The sequence below is a fragment of the Lepisma saccharinum genome, chromosome 8 (genome assembly GCF_977018435.1).
Source record: "Lepisma saccharinum chromosome 8, izLepSacc3.1, whole genome shotgun sequence".
Lineage (NCBI taxonomy): Eukaryota > Metazoa > Arthropoda > Insecta > Zygentoma > Lepismatidae > Lepisma > Lepisma saccharinum.
Window position 1 is genome coordinate 43872799 of NC_139236.1, and position 16559 is coordinate 43889357.

The window sequence follows — 16559 nt, forward strand, 5'->3', positions numbered from 1 at the left end:
TCCTCAAATGAGGGGAGAGGACGTGCGGAGGGACAGGGGAAGACAGGTCTATTTGCAGATTTTAGGGGTAGCAGGAAGTCTTCCGATGCGATCATTGTCGTTGTGAAAGGGCTTGTAGGTGGGTGTTTAATTGCGATTTTGGGGGGATTTTTCGTGGATTTCATTGTGTTTTAAGAGATATGGCAGGTGTAAGGAGGAAAGGTGCTACCGTGCATAGTGAAGTGCGTGAGATTGTCAGCAAAGTTATTGATTTCTGCGATCGTGAATCTGAAGAAAAGCAATATTTGCTGCTAATTACACAGAGCACCAAGCGTGCGTCTGCAGCAACAGACGACAATCAAGAGGATTCGGAAAGAATCGCTTGAACGGAATGATCAGTCACCGATGAGAACTCGTTTCCTCCGGAATGATTAGGAAAAGGCTACTTCACCGTAATGTGACTCTCCATGATTTTGGCATGAATGTCATCAGGAATTCATTTTGTTTTGAATTATGAATTTGTTTATTTCTCATTGGTTGCTGTTTTGTTTTTCAGTGTACAGAATAATTTTGAATTGCCCATACTGCACACTATTTAGCCGTGTTGTGCCGGAAACGTTCGAGTAAAAGAAATGATCAACAATGTCCATATGAAACAATCAGCCAAACGTAGACCGACAAAGTAATGTTTACCATTGTTGACATTTGTAGCTTTGCACATTGTAAGTGCAAATAAATTTTGTCCGCTTTCGCAATTCTTTTTTTTTTCTTTGCCATTTTTTTCGAACGCCAGTACTGTAACAGCCAATTCCGTCGTTAAAAATAACATAAACATTGTAGGAGTGGTTTGGATCCCACTTTAAACTGTAGGTCCAGTCCCGATTAGACTTACTGTGCATAAAGTGGGCTTAAGACACCAAATCAATCAATCAATAAATCAATTTAGAAATTACTTATCTAATCTAGCTAGGAAAGAATACATTTTAAATTTTATCTTCCTTGCCACAGACCGCAAGGAAATTGTCTAATTTGGAACACAGAAAATTTCCAGAAATGGAGGTAATCAAAAACTGAGTATCGGCGTATAAGACGCACCCTGTTTTTCAGACTTATTTTTAAAGGAAAAAAGTGTGTGTTTTACGCCGGCAAAACGGTACATACTTTGCATACATGAATATTTGGCGTGTGAGTGAATGTGATGAGTGTTTTGTCGACAAGTTGACGTCTTTCTGCAGTTTCCACTGTTCAGTTGACAAAACTGGTGGATCAGGTTCGTACCCAGGTTTTTTTAGGCGAATTTTCATAATTTTATCTCATATTATACACTGTATATATACATACACGTGTGTGTGTGTGTGAGAGTGGGTTGGGGGAGTGTATGGCAGAGGGTGGTTAGAGAAATTTGCTCATTTGCTACGAAATGTTGAAGAACAGCATTTTCTAACCTATATGTATGCAACCATGTGGCAAATATTTGCAGTTGACACTGACATTTGTTTCTGTAAGAGCGCAAAAAAATGTATGATACGGATAGACTACATGTGTGCATAATGCAAACAATTCAAATAGGCTACGAAAAACAACATATGTGTGTGGGGTTGATATATGAGGGTTCACGCACTGAGTTTTCAAGGTATTTTACATAACTGTGTAATAATTTAACATGCTAAAAAATAAGAGTTACAATTCAACTTTGTAAGTTAATCAAATGAATCACGTTTGTTGAACATTTTTGAAAATAAATGAAAAAAAAAACACTTTTTATAAGCAATATTACCCAAAAAGGAAGATTTTGGGGAATAAAATACGAAACGTGTTTCCGGTTACAAATTCTGCCAAGCAAAAATCATTTAATTCCCCTGACTTTTTTTTTTTTTTTTTAAATGTTTCCAATGACCTCAGTCCTAGCCTTGTTTTCCTGACTCCACCAATTCTCAAGGACTTTGGAGTCGGTGCGAACCCTGTAAATAAATTATCTGAGGGGAACAGCTAAGTGACTTCACCCTGGCAGTGTGTCTGCTGGCATAATATTGTTTCTATGGTGTATTTTCGCTTTTAGAATCTTATTCGACAGTAAAAATAAATGCCAGTGGCAACCAAGAAGCTATTAAATGGGGTTGCATTTATGTGGGATAGAAAATGCCATTTTCAACGGCCCGTAGGATAGAAATTTTTGGCCTTGATGTCCTCTGCACACTGAGAAAGTTGTCTGTTGTACGGTCACACCACTGTGTATTTATGTTCAAGACAATTACAAGTAGAAAAGAAGTAAAGTTGCAGTAAAACAAATTCCGATTGACAGAATTGCGTAAATAATAATGGACACAATTTCTTGAGTGTTTTGGACAAATAACAATATATGTTAAAAGTACTTCAGGCAATTTTTTGCCCCCAAAATCTAGCAACGATTCTGCTGCGAGTGTCGAGTTTCAAACAACTGTTTTTGACTCATAAAAAGTTCAGACAATTTTAATAATGTATTATACAGAAAGTCCTACATAACCAGTACAATGTCTGTAGTGGCGCAAAGTCTTTCTTCCTTTATAGCAAGTAGTGTCAGAGCCGAGACGAAGAAGTCGGGACATGGATTAAAAGGAATGGACTGTCCGGATAAGTCGGAACGTCTGATAGCCTTGCATCAATGGTTATAGAACTAAAATAGCCAAATATTGCAGACTTCCAGAGCCTGCCTCTGTCCAGAAATAACCTATTCATTTGCGCAAGGACAAAATCGAAATTCATGCAAAATTTGAAAGAAAAAAAAAAAAAATTGTACGTTTTTATACGTTTAATTAAACTTTTTCATGGCTCGAGAGGGCACCATGGCGGATTACAATTCATTAATATATTAACTCACTACTTTTTCCGTAACATTAAAATGAAATTAATAATATAGTTGCCAGTTTTGCGAGAGTAATGATGTAGTCATCTGTTTCACGTAGTATTAATTGAAATTTCTTGGTGTTAACAATGCAGCATGCCATTCACTTTCGAAATTAGGAAAACGCAAGATTTCATTATGTCGGTGTTTGACAACAATTTTAAACCTAATTTTATATTTGTCAACGTCTAGACGAAACAAACTATTACTCTATGCCATTATTTATTAATTAATATTTAATTTAAAGTATACATATAAACTGATGTATGAAGTTAAAAAATTAGAATGGTATTTACGATTAAAATTGTTGGGATTGGGACATCGACTATTTAAAAAAAGGCCGCAGTGTCACGAAGGTTTAGAACCACTGGACTCCAATTGTTTTGTACAAAAAAGCACCTGACACACAAACAACAATAATGAAAAATATGAAACTGAGACACATATGGAACACCTAAAAAAGGAAAAAACAGCAAGCCAGTTGTCCTGTTTTTTCCCATCTCTCCGTGAGTGACTGACTACCTTCGACACGGGGTAACGGTATCGCCGGGGTGAACGATCTTCCACCAACACCAAACAGCCTCCCCCCTCCTTCTTTACCGGCTCCTAAATCTTTTCGGCGAAGAACAGAGCTTCCGTGTTTCGTAGAAACTCGAGAAGTAAGACAACCGCTGAGAATATTGTTTAGTTATTCCATCTCTCTCCTTTCTTTCCCACTCCTCTGCTTGGAGGTAACTGTATGCTTCAGTCGGGGACAATTCGTAATACTGTGCAAAAATGTGTAAATAACAGTACGGCCATTTTTTTCCCCATCTTCTCTTATTGCTCGCTCAACTGGAACGTATCAAAGCAGCGTGTGTGTACCGCAACTGATTTTTACGATCTTGCTCAAAAGGGGGGCAAGGTGATTTTTACGAGCGACAGAAGAGCTCCGGCAGAAGAATGATGCCCAACTTTCCTACCATGGCAGTGTGACACTAGTGCTTGCTGGTTTTCATGGTCTAACGGTTAGCGTTAAAGGGGGGAAGGGCGGCCTTGGATTCGAATTCCAGGAAATGCATGTGTTTTCTTAATTCTTTATCTAGTCTCATGGATCCAGAATTGTTTTATGGGAGGGGTACAAAGCAGGGTGCGAAATCCGGGGGGGCGGCAGGAATTTCCCCCAACAATCTTGGCTTCAGGTATTCTCCTCACCAAAAATTTCCGGAGGGGGGAGAGTTTTTGTTATAAGAAACAAAAGATAAGCAATTACTTTTATTTCAAATATACTTTACACATTGAAGTTGAGTATTGAATGCATTCTCTCTCAAGAGATCATTAACAAATCTACATCAATACGCACAATAAAAGAAAAACAAGAATGCAAAACAATAATAACTATGAAATATAATTGATTTATCATAAAGCACAAACTAAACAAAAACTTGCACATAATAAAACCACTTGAACTATTTCATAATTTATTAACATCTTTAACCAGTTAGTAAAGGAATTAATTAGCTGCTTTGCAATATCTGATATGTATGAAAGTAACAAATTAATTTCCTTTATGTAAATAATAATGATAGTAATAATAGTAATAATAATAATAATAATCGTTTATTTTAAGTGTTGAGCACAGTATGAAACCTAATACAGCACTAAGTCAAATACAAAAGTAGAAAGTTACACGAATAAAATAGAATAACATAACATAACAAGTTAGCATATTTGCACTTCAGTTTACAGTTTTCAACGAGATCTATTATATCTCTGATACTAATAATTGTTTATTGTTATATAATATTGTGCAATTAACTGTGTATTGTTCTAATAATAATAATAATCATATTTATTTAAGTGATAATGATGATTAAACAACCAGGTATAATCACTGTCAAAATTGGTTATACAAAATTTAAAAAAAAATTAATACATAATTATAAAATAAAACAGTGGATCCTACAATCTTATACATCAACATAAATTCAAATTGTAGGTTTCAACAAGATCAGCTACTAAACCTCTGGCCTTGTTTAGGCATGTGAGATTTGAGATATACCTATGGGAATATCTGGGAATTATATAAGATATATTATTCAAAAAGTATTCACTGTCAACTTCTCTGTCTTCTCTACAAAATTTATCCTTTTCATTTTTCTTCTTTCTTCTAAGGTAAACATATTCAACTGTGTTAACCATTCAGAGTAATGTTGGTCATAGTATTTTTTTTTTAACTTTGTGCATAATAACCTGATAAAAAGTTTTTGAACTGATTCAACTTTTTGAAGGTGACTGGTTGCAGTCAGAAACCATAATTCATTTGCATATTCAAGAATAGGATGAACTATCATTTTATACAGGAATATTAAGGTATCTTGTTTTTTAAAAACTTTCCATGAGAGAAGTATATAACCAAGCATTCTCTTTGCTCTTTTGCAAATTTCTGAAATGTGCTCAACAAATATGAGAGAGGAGTCTATTAATATTCCTAAGTCTTTATGACTGTCAGTCACACACTTGGATTTTATTTTGATAAATAAAATAGTTGGAGACTATATAATGAACTTTCTTAGTACATCTTAAAACTTTACACTTTTTCAAGTTAATAATAATATTTTTAATTGAGTAATTTATTTTTACTTTTAATAACATTACAAATATGTATCGTATAATTTACGTTTGTGGGGCAGGGGGTTTGTAGATGAAGAACTTTCTCCTATGGATTTTTATGTATGCTGGTAGAGAAGTTGTTAACAGCTTGCTTTGAGTTTTCTTTTAATTCTTGAAGCTCTCATTGGGTCAAATAAAGTGCACGAACATGGTGATGGCACGGTAATACTCATGGATCCCACTGTACATGAACTTCTGTCCAAATGTGGACATTGTCATTGGTAAAACGTTTGGCCACCTAAAAGAAGAAAGTACGGACAATATGTCCAGTGTCAGCGAGAATGTTGGTTAAAAAAATGGTTGCTTTAGACTGCAGCTACACAGAGATCCATAATTTGCCCAACGTGGAGTGGGCGGAAGACCGATGTTGCAAATATTTTACGATCCTCTTGGAGAAAGACTCTTCGTGGGTGGTTCTCTGCCTTTTTTGCAAAACTGGTCTGCAGAAGCACCACGAGTGAGTCCCTCTCCTTTGCGACAGTGTTTGAAGTCATCTCCTGAAGAAGGAATGTTTGGTCGTGGCAGACGGAGGGGGGGAGCTACACAAATTTCCGTCACTAAATGCACTCTTCGATGTGAAGTAAGGGTGTTCTTCCATGTCCTTGTGGCGTGTCATCCATTACAAAGTCAAACTCTGTTGCGACCTTAACAGTACTTTAGAGAAACAATTGCCCGTACTTGTGTCGTTGGTTGAGAATGCTTGTTTGCGAAAAATGCACTCCTATAGGCCATTAGTGGCCAGTTTGGTTGGTTGCATTCGCGCGGTCGGACATGACCTCAGCGGGACCCAGCAGCGCCCTCTTTTAACAAGGCCTGTGCAGAGACGCAATGTTTATACGTCATCATTTCTAGACCATCTATGGCTGCAGTTATCAACATCACTGTCGCAAATATGTGTTGAATAGGCGAAGAATGGACATTTCAACGTAGTGTTCCTAGCGTGTGTAAGTAAAGAGTAATGGTTACATTATTGTATGACTGCGATGCTGATGTCTTCTTGTGTGAGCTATGACCTATCACTGACGACGTCACATTTAAGCGTAGAGCCTTTGCAGGCCTAGTCATGTGATGGCATTGGAATATTTCACTTCTAAATTGCACGCTTTTGCTGCCATGTTGTTTATATACATTACATTGTCTACATATATTACAGTGTCTGCATTGTCTGTGTGTAGATGTAGACAGTCGTTGTTTACGTGTAGACGTGCTTTTCTAAGCCCAAAGCTGAACCTCGCTCCGTGGTAAATAAATGTACTATTCTGTTCTATTCTATCGGACCCTCAAATTCGATACTTGGTTTTTATGACGACTTTCCAGAGAAGTGATCAGATTTCATATTGTGGAAATATGTTGGCCTTACTACCAAAAATACTATACTGTCATGATATTTAGAGTTGGGTAAGTTACTCAAAACTCTCCCACGGTGGCGCTGCGGTCGCGAAACTCGCGCTGGTTCGAGAAACAACTTTTCTCCGCAGGTTTCAGCCAATGTACGAGACCAGTGGCCACCTACCTTCGTGAAGAAAGTGGGAAGCGTAACGCGATCATGGAAACCTACGACGACGACTGGGGGTTCGTCGTGCTGACCACACGTTAGCCCGTAACCTTTACCGAGGCATGTGGAGTGAGACCGGCAGTCGATAGGTAGGCCCAGGCCCTCAAGGACTGTTGCACGACGGGTTATTATTTATTATTCTAAAAACTTATTCAAAAAGTAACTTTTAACTTGGCCTCTTCCAAAAGCAACGTGTTACCGTTACTTTGTGATACCATAAGTACATTTAATTTAATCAAGCCTAGATATGTTTTGTTCTCTTTAGTGCTTGTTTTTCTAGTTTAAGTTCATATGCGCAAGTTTAAAACATATCAGCATAGCAAGTTTCGTCCTGGCAGATAAATCATCCTCTTCAGAATTTATTCAAGTAATGCAAGGAAAGTCAAAGTAACAAAGTACTTGGAGCCTTTAAAACGGATAAACAATAACAATAACAATAAAACTGTCCGGATAATGCACACATTCATATTTCTTCGATATCCGGATATCTCACATATCTGGATAATTCGGATATCCAAACATTTCTGATAATCTGAATGACTGGATAATTCGTATATCCAGATACCAGGATAATTCGTATATCCAGATACCAGGATAATTCGTATATCCAGATACCAGGATAATTCGTATATCCAGATACCAGGATAATTCGTATATCCAGATACCAGGATAATTCGTATATCCAGATACCAGGATAATTCGTATATCCAGATATCTGGATAATTCATATATCCGGACATAAGAATATCCGATGTTGGGATAAAATGTTATCCTGATTTGGCCATCTCTATTCCCAACTCTGGCGCTGTCATTGAAGACGAGTGACAAGAAATGAAACATGTTCCCGTTTCCACCTTATGACGGGGTTCCATCTAACAGGTCATTTCTTTATTACTCCATTTTCCCGCGGTTTACAGTTTTCACAGACTGAAAACTGTGTAACTGTTGCAGAAACTAAAAGCAAGAAACCGAAATCCACGCATTGTGAGAGCGAGGAAAGTGGGGGCGAATCGTGTGATGAGCGCGTCTTTTAATTTGTTCCCGGTTTCCTACACTTTCACCGTTAACATCGACTCGCTTCCAGAGAATCCGAGCAGCAACTGTTAATTCTTTTCCGTTAACCACACAATAGCACACTAAATCGTGTGATTCTCCAGCCGCATCTGTCGGAACAATTACAGGGAAGACGTTGTGGATTTAAGTTGTTTTTTCGTAGCGCATTTTCATATACAATTGTCCCGCTTTCCGTGATTGCCGAGAAATAAGCAGTTGTTTCAGACTCATTTTCTTCCGAAGAAACATTATGCTATTGTTTTTTTTTAAAAGCTCTATATCAAATGAGGATTGGATTTGTATCGTGATGTATGTGCTACTGGTCCAAAAAAAAAATCCGGTGTTTATGTCCACAACAACAAAAAAAAAATCTTGTAAGGAGTTCTGGCAAAAATTGGTTGAATTTTAGTGTCATGGACCACGAGTCTATTTGACATCCCTTTCCCCTAACACAGGGTCACAAGAGCTCCAAGAACAAAACCAGATTTGAGTCCGCGATTTAAAATAGCAGGAATCTTTGGAAAATTAAGTCTCTATCAAGAACACTTTAGGACATATTGAAAGATATAAAATTACTACTTCTTGGATAAAAGCTTAGGCTGTGTAATAGTACTTAGGACACCACACAATTGTACAGAGCATTATACTGACACTGGACCTAGTCTTGTCATCAGTGGACACTTTACGGCAGCTCGTAATGGAAAGAGAGGGAAAGAGATGGCGTGAAGGAGAAGAGAGAGAGAAGAGATAGGGGAACAGAAAGAAATATGATAGAGGAAAAGAGAGGGAGGGAAAGAGAGAGAAAGATAAGAGACGAAAGAGAAAGAGATAAAGGAGAAATAGGGAAAGAGAGAGAGAAAGAAAATGGAATAGAAAGAGAAAAGAAAGGAGTAAATGGAAGAGGAGGAGAGGGAAAGAGATAGAGAAATAAGAAAGAGGGAAACTGAGAGAAGAAAGAGAATAAGAGAGAGGGATCAGCACTTTCAGATCACTTTATCTCCACTATAAGATGAAAACAAATGTGTTGACCCTCCATTCCTTCACGGTGGAGGCCTCCCCGATGGCGCAGTGGTAGCGTCGTCGCCTTGTATTCAAGGGATCCCGGGTTCGATACCCGGTGGAGGCACATAGTGGTTCGGATTCCACTTTAAACTGTAGGCCCAGTCCCGATTAGCCTTACTGTGCATAAAGTGGACTTAAAACACCAACTCAACAACAACAACAACTTCACGGTGGAATACACAGGGGAAAGTTTTTACCTAAAACTTGTTAACATCCTTTGGAGATATGCATTTCGGTTCATTTGAGTGTAATGCTCATTGCCTATCCACAAGGATGCAGACTTTTCATTTTGAATGTCTCCGCAATCATTTTAAACTATTGAAGTGTAATGCCTACACAGCATACGGGCAATTGTTTTCTTTTCCAAACCCTAGACCAGAGCTTAAATTAAGGGACTACTTTCTGTCAGTTGAAAGAGCGAAGCCATTGCAAACAACTCCACGTGGCTTCTGAGAATCCCTATTCGCTGTTCGTGAAGGAATCTTGGGAGTAACTAGTGTATATGATAAACCCATAGCTGCTGCAGTTGGAGACACGCCAGAACTAGAACATACGAAAGGAACTATTTCCGAGAAGTCACATGGTTTTGTTTACATTAACTTCGATCTTGCGATGGATGGAGAATAGAAGGAAACAAAACAAGGTGGAAATTCTAAAGTGAAATACATGGAAGGTGATGTCGTAGTGGTTTGGGAGGTGCAGAAGTGTGTTGGAAACCGGTTTCCTGGGCTGCACCGGATGCTGGAGATGATCAGCGTATAGACATCCATCGGGAGGTCATTGGCTCCTCACAAAACGTAATAACCCAGCAGCGATGGAGTTTATCGCTTGTGCTTGTTCACGATGTCCACGCTACTGTGTACTCGTTGGGCTGTGGACGGAAAGGAAGCTGATGTTTTAAGCGCTCACGCAACTGCATTTGTTTTCTGCTCTGGGTGCATGTCGGGAAATCTGAGAGCTGCGTCTAACAGCTCCGTCGACATCCCCTGGAAATTGTTTATTTCAAGTTACGAAAAAGCAGAAAGCTTGCAATTGTTATTTTCAATACCAGATAAATTTCACAATAGAAAAACCGAAGTAAAAACTACAATAATAGTGTAAAATATAGAAACCAGGTTATGTTTCCATATTTTATAATTTAATTCAAAGAATAACTGGTTCCGGTATTTTCAAAATTCGAAAAATTGGAGTTTTGTATGAGAAGTCACGCAACACAAAGTTTATGATTAAAAGTCCCCCAGAACTTTTATGTGTGGAACAAAATAGAATAACTATGATATCAGTACATTAACTGTATGAAATGATATATATAATTAGTTCAGTTGTACTAGATATTCACTCATTTGGTATATCTAGTAGAAGTGTCTTTCCAAGGATATAATACATTTGGTATAAAGTTGGTTTCTTTATATTATTTTGTAATAGTTGTTATTGTATAATCCTAACAATGATGATAATAATAATTATTAATTTATGAAGGCCTATTCACCCCTGCAAAAATTTCTGGCGACGCCCAAGCCTCTAAAGGTCTTCTTCTTTTTTACATTACTCTTTGGAAACTTAGCGATATCACAATATATGGAAAGAGCTCTTTCCTTGGAAAAGACCAGAAATTGTCAACAGTACCTTTTCTACTTCTCCCAACAGAAACACATTAGCTAGGTGCTAGAGGATAGGTTAACGGCGTTGCTACATTTTTGTGCTTATGCCGTCCTCTCCTCCCCTCCCCATGTCCTATTTTTAGTTTCCGTACCCAAGTGAAGTCTCCGCTGTCAACCACTGTGGGTGTCCTCAAAAGAATTGACAACATTGATGGGACATGTGGTGGCCACACACGTCTTCGCACCTCGAGATTGTGAGGAAGATGAGGTCTGACTTTCATTTACTTTACCTACTGTTTTACACACACTCAGACAGGCAGACACACAGACAGAGAGAGAGAGAGAGAGAGAGAGAAGGGGGGAGAACTCGATAGTTCATCCCGATATACCGGTAACGTCATCATCTTGTAATCAAGGGATCCCGGGTTCGATTCCCGGTAAAGTTACATTTCAAAGTGGTTCGAATACTACATGAAACTTCAGGTCGAGTTCAGTTCAGCCTATCCAAGCACAAAATGGACTTCTGTCTGCTCAGAATTGATGCATTTTTACTGAATGTTACGGAACAGCGGTTTGAAAACTCATCATTTGAATGAGATATTGGATATTTATTTATTCGTCATTCTTAATATAACTGAGATGTAAGGCGGGTGACCCAATCTCAAGACACGCAAATGTAAACTTTTTTCCACGTAGTACACCCTAGACTGCATTGTTCAGACTAACGAGGCTCTGGCATTTAGACTCGCAGCCAATACAATACTCGGTGGGGTTTTTGTTGCACCGTCCATGTATTTTTGTGATTGTCCCATTACACATTTCATCTTATCATCATTCAATCATCCCCATCGTCACGGTTAACCCAAAGTTGTAGAAATGCGACGTTAAATAAACGAATTCAATCAATCAACCGAATATAACTATTATCTAGAATCCGTTATCCGGACAATTTAGATATTCAAGCTGTCTATGACCTAGCCATAGTTTTTGGTTTCGAGTTTTCTTCTGGGCATGTGTTTCTTTGCGATGTGTCCCTTCATCAGTATCAGTCGTTATTCTTCATCGTCGCGATGAAGAATGAAATCCGAAATATACAAATACAAAATTTAGATATTCGAAGAACGGATATCGGTTAATAATTCGAAACCCAGATATTCGTCATGTCATCCGGATTTCTCGGCCTTTCATTGCACGGGACAAATATAGAAGCTTGTCCAGTGGGCGGGCGTCTGAAAGGGAGAACATGCTTCGTTTATTGAACCCTTTAAACGGTTGCCGTCAATCGGGCAACAAAAAGGGCTTGAATTTGTCCGCCGAGTAAATACTTGACGGGCTGGTTTGTCTTCCTCGTCACGAAACATTCCTCCAGAGATTGAGAAAAGAAGGGGGGGGGGGCGTTCAGGAAGGGAATAAAAACGCAGTAGTCTCATGTCAGAAGGCTCTAATCAGTTGCTCGTAATCGCTACTTAATACGTCCTTGAGTACCAGTTCGCACGTCGAAGCGATGAGTAGTTCGCTTTTCAAATCCTCGGATCCGATTTCAAGAGAAAGAAGCTTGGTCATCTTAGATATTTAAATTAGAATGCACGGAAAAGTTTATTTCAGTGCTTTAGTTAAGCTTGGATTCGTTTTTCGATATTTCGTTTTTCTTTTCTTGTGTTTTTAAATACTTTTACATTTTGAGGGATTTCGATGTTTAAATATGTTCACATTCACTATTTGAACTTTCTACATTTTGATACAATTTAGTTATTATTTTACGATTCGATCGTACAATTCTATCGATATGAACCCATTCTCATATTGGGTATTTTGACGGGGTGTGAACAATTTACCAGCAAAAATCGATCAAGCAGATAATTTACCAGCAGACAATTCGCCATGAAAATACATTTAAAGCTGTAAACTCTAAACCAGTGGTCTTCAACTCGCGACCCACAGGCGGCATGCGACCCTGTGGCTGTAATTTAGCAGTCCGCTAAAGCCAGTTATGAAATATAAGGGGGGAAAAAATACGAACCAGTGAACTCAAAATACAGTTGAACCTGAGTTATACGTATGCCAAGGTTAAGAGAAAATAGTACGTATAACTGAGAATTACTTGCAAATCAAATTTAGATACCATATCATGTTGTTATTAAAATACTGTAATTCTATCTACGTGTATTTTGAAGAACAAGATATACGCAAGACAGGTTATTTTTGTCATAAAGTGGTAAATTAAGGAATTTAAAATTTCTTAAATACATTACATTTGCCACTTTATTAGTGAATACTTTGATACTGAAATACTACAGTAGACGCTATTGTTTTATAGTTTTACTACACAATTTTTTAAAAAATCGTGTAAAATAGCATTTCCTTTAGCTAATGACTGTGCAAGGTGTGGTGTAAGCGATGCCTATATCAGTTTTAGTTTTTTGGATTAGCATCCATTTTTCGTATAAATTTAACTTTCTGGTCAAGCGTGTAACTTTTCGTCTTTCCGTTGTCCATGGCCGACTAGTAGCAACTGAAAACTTGTCACTTCTGTGACATTGTTGTAGCTTGGTTACGTACATAACATTAGTACGTATAACACCGAATTAGGTACAAATGCATTACGTACAAATAAGATTTGATTAACACGTTTTTAAATTATAATTTGCTTGGACATAAAACAGAATTACGCACAATTGAGTTACGTACAAAGCAGTCTTAACTCTATATGAGAGAGTCAGAATTTCCTGTTCTGTAGAATCATACCCTTTTCTGTCTATTGTACTCTAGTCAGTACCATTTATGTATGAGAAGAGCTCTTTTGAGAGCTCTTTTGTAAAATTGAAGAATCTGGAATCAAAGTTGAAGAATCGACTGGTCCACACACGTCCTCAAAGCTGTCTGCCAGTGGTCTCAAGTCAAATATTGACATGCTAGTGAATACTTTATAGTCTCTCAGTGGCTATTTACCTCTCTTAGGCTTCCTCAGAAACCATTTGCCTACTTTATAGTCTCTCAGTACCTGTTATTTTAGTTTTTAAGTCCATGGACGTCCGCAGGATTTTTCCAAGGAGGAGCAAGCAAGGTATTTTTTTTCCAGCGGGGGCAAAGGAGGCATGTTTTACCCCATAATAGCGATGCCCCCTCAAAAAACACTGCTTCAGTTTGAAATTACCATGTTCCTTCAACACCCTTATAATAATTTACATAAATTACTGTGACTGAAATGAAATTGTGTGAAATATATAGCCTACATTTTAGGTGGACCTTCATTTGCAGGAGGAGCTACCCTTACCCTCCCCCCTTCCGGCCGTCCATGTTAAGTCATTTTTATCTGATTTGTTTTAGATATTTAATTGACCTTCCGTTCCTGACACCTGGCAAATGAATAACCTTTGGAAATAAACAAGTTCTCATCCATTTTCTTTGTAAAGTTCTTCGACTCTTCACAAATCACGTGACGTCACAGCGTTACCCCCTGTGAGTGCGTTCCCTTTCTGGCAAAAAAGGAAGGGTAAAAAAAAACAATGGCGTTTCTCCTGCGACGGCAACCGTTATGTAGCAGAAAATGGGGGAAAAGGAGAAGGGGGAGGGGGGACTTGGCGTTGGACTGGGCTATTGTGGCGGTGGAACAGTTATGATGCGATCAGATACCGAAACACAAAAGAACCCGGCATGTGCAGTAATACTCACCACTTAACATGTGAACCGAATGCAATCAAGGGAAAGCAATCATTATGTAATTACAGATATTGCGTACCTTGATGGAGAGAACTGTATCATCATGTTTTAAAAAGCTACATAAAATAAGACCACATTAGATTGAAATCGGCAAGTGTGCATTTAACAAAGCAAAGTAATAAGAAGTTCATGTTCACAGTCTATTCACGTGCCTTTTAAAAAATATATAGTCCTCTTTTAAAGTGGCTAGTTGTACAATTAGGTATCAAGAAAGATGGCTAAATGGCCTAGTAGGATTTGACCTAAGAGTTTATATTCTGTGACTTTGGAGTTATAGATTGTGATGTGATGGTGCATATGTTGTACAGTTGAAAGCAATTATTATTTTATTAATTGTTTTGTTCACGAACATGTAGTTTAAATTTAACATTATGTATGGAATTTCTATGCCCCATCGGGGATCGAGTCAACTACTAGGCACGTAGCCAGGGAGAGGGCTAAGGGGGCTGAATCCACCCCGAAATCGTGCAAAATTCCTTAGCAGGATTAAACATTAGATCAAAAAAGTTTAGTGTATAATAGACGAGCCAGGTTACATTTTTTTATTATACCATTTAATCCAAAGAATAAATGGATCCGCAACTTCCAAAATGTATAGTTTTCTTTGTGACAGATCACAGAATATAAACTTTGAGTAAAATTTACCACTAACTCTAAAAACATTTTTTTCAACGATTATGTAAAAGTTAATAAACAAAATACAATATCTATGATCTTCAGGACACTAACTGTACAAAATGTATGAAAAATAATGGACAACACTTGGCTATTTACTCATACCTGGATCGAGTAGAAAAATCTCTCCATTTATATAATAATAATAATAAATCTGGATTAAAATTTGTTTAATTTTAATAACTTATAATAATGATTATTGTAAAATGACAATTATAACCATGGTAATAATTATTATTGTCATTATTATTTCAACTAATCAAGTTTTATCAGTGGCCTTCCCCCTTTTACAAATATTTCTGACGACGCCTGTGCTCATAAGGGATGAGCACCCCCAGAAATAACATCCTGACTACGGGCCTGACCACTACAATAAAATAAAATTCATGTTATGGGCCTCACGATTTTCAGGTTCTGACTCGATTAACTCGCCCGAGGCCGCGTACCAGATAAGAATAATTGTTTGTGTAAGGTTTATTACCAGCTTATATGACACTTGTGCTTCCAATTAAGCAACCATCTGATTTTTTCTGACTTCATGGATTGTTTTCGCATATTCAAAAATGTCCAAATTAACTGAAATTATATTCTAAATAAAGTAATAATAATATAAAGATCGTGTTCAAATAGTTCAATCAAAAAATAGTTGATGTGCACTTTTCGTTTGATGAAATCATAATGTTAAAATATGATTTTATATGAAACAATGTAAATTATCTACAGCGCCAAAATTTCAAGAAATATTATGATAGAAAATGCTATTGGATATTATTTACAATTGCCACTTTGATAGATTAAATCATAGTTTGATATCAGAGTATCATCGACATTGCACAGTGGCATGGACGTCCGCAGGATTTTTTCCAGGGAGGGGCAAGGAAGGTATTTTTTTCCAGGGGGGCCAACATGGCATATTTTCCCCAATAATAGTATTCATTCCTCAAAAAAACATTGCTTAAATTTGAATTTATCCTGTTCGTGCAATAATTAACACACATTATTGTGGCTGAAATTAAATTATATGTGTGAAATATGTAATTTTTTGTTTTCCAGGGGGGGGGCACGCCCCCCTCCTTTCGGACGCCCATGCACAGTGGCGCATTGGAAATGAAAATAAACTAAATTAGAAACTTTTATTAGCCTCACATAATTCTTGGTTTTAACCTTCAAAAGGTTTAGCTCTTAGATGATAATACGAAATACACAAATTAATTTTAATAATGCTTATATCGTGATTATATAGGACACCTGTATTTCTGAGTGATTTTTTCACGCCTCTGAAAAATTCTGGGGGTGGCGTGCCCAGGATTTTCGTGTAACTTTAAGTAGTCCGTTCTCATCTTGCCATTTTTTCCTGCCATTGATGTTTTGTTTTTTTTAT

The 16559-nt window shown here is 37.5% G+C and overlaps 1 protein-coding gene across 3 annotated transcripts in view; it reads left to right on the top strand.

Moving 5' to 3' along the window:
- Positions 1 to 16559, top strand: part of Eip78C (Ecdysone-induced protein 78C) — a 398272-nt gene that overhangs the window by 286677 nt on the left and 95036 nt on the right. The window lies entirely within an intron of this gene.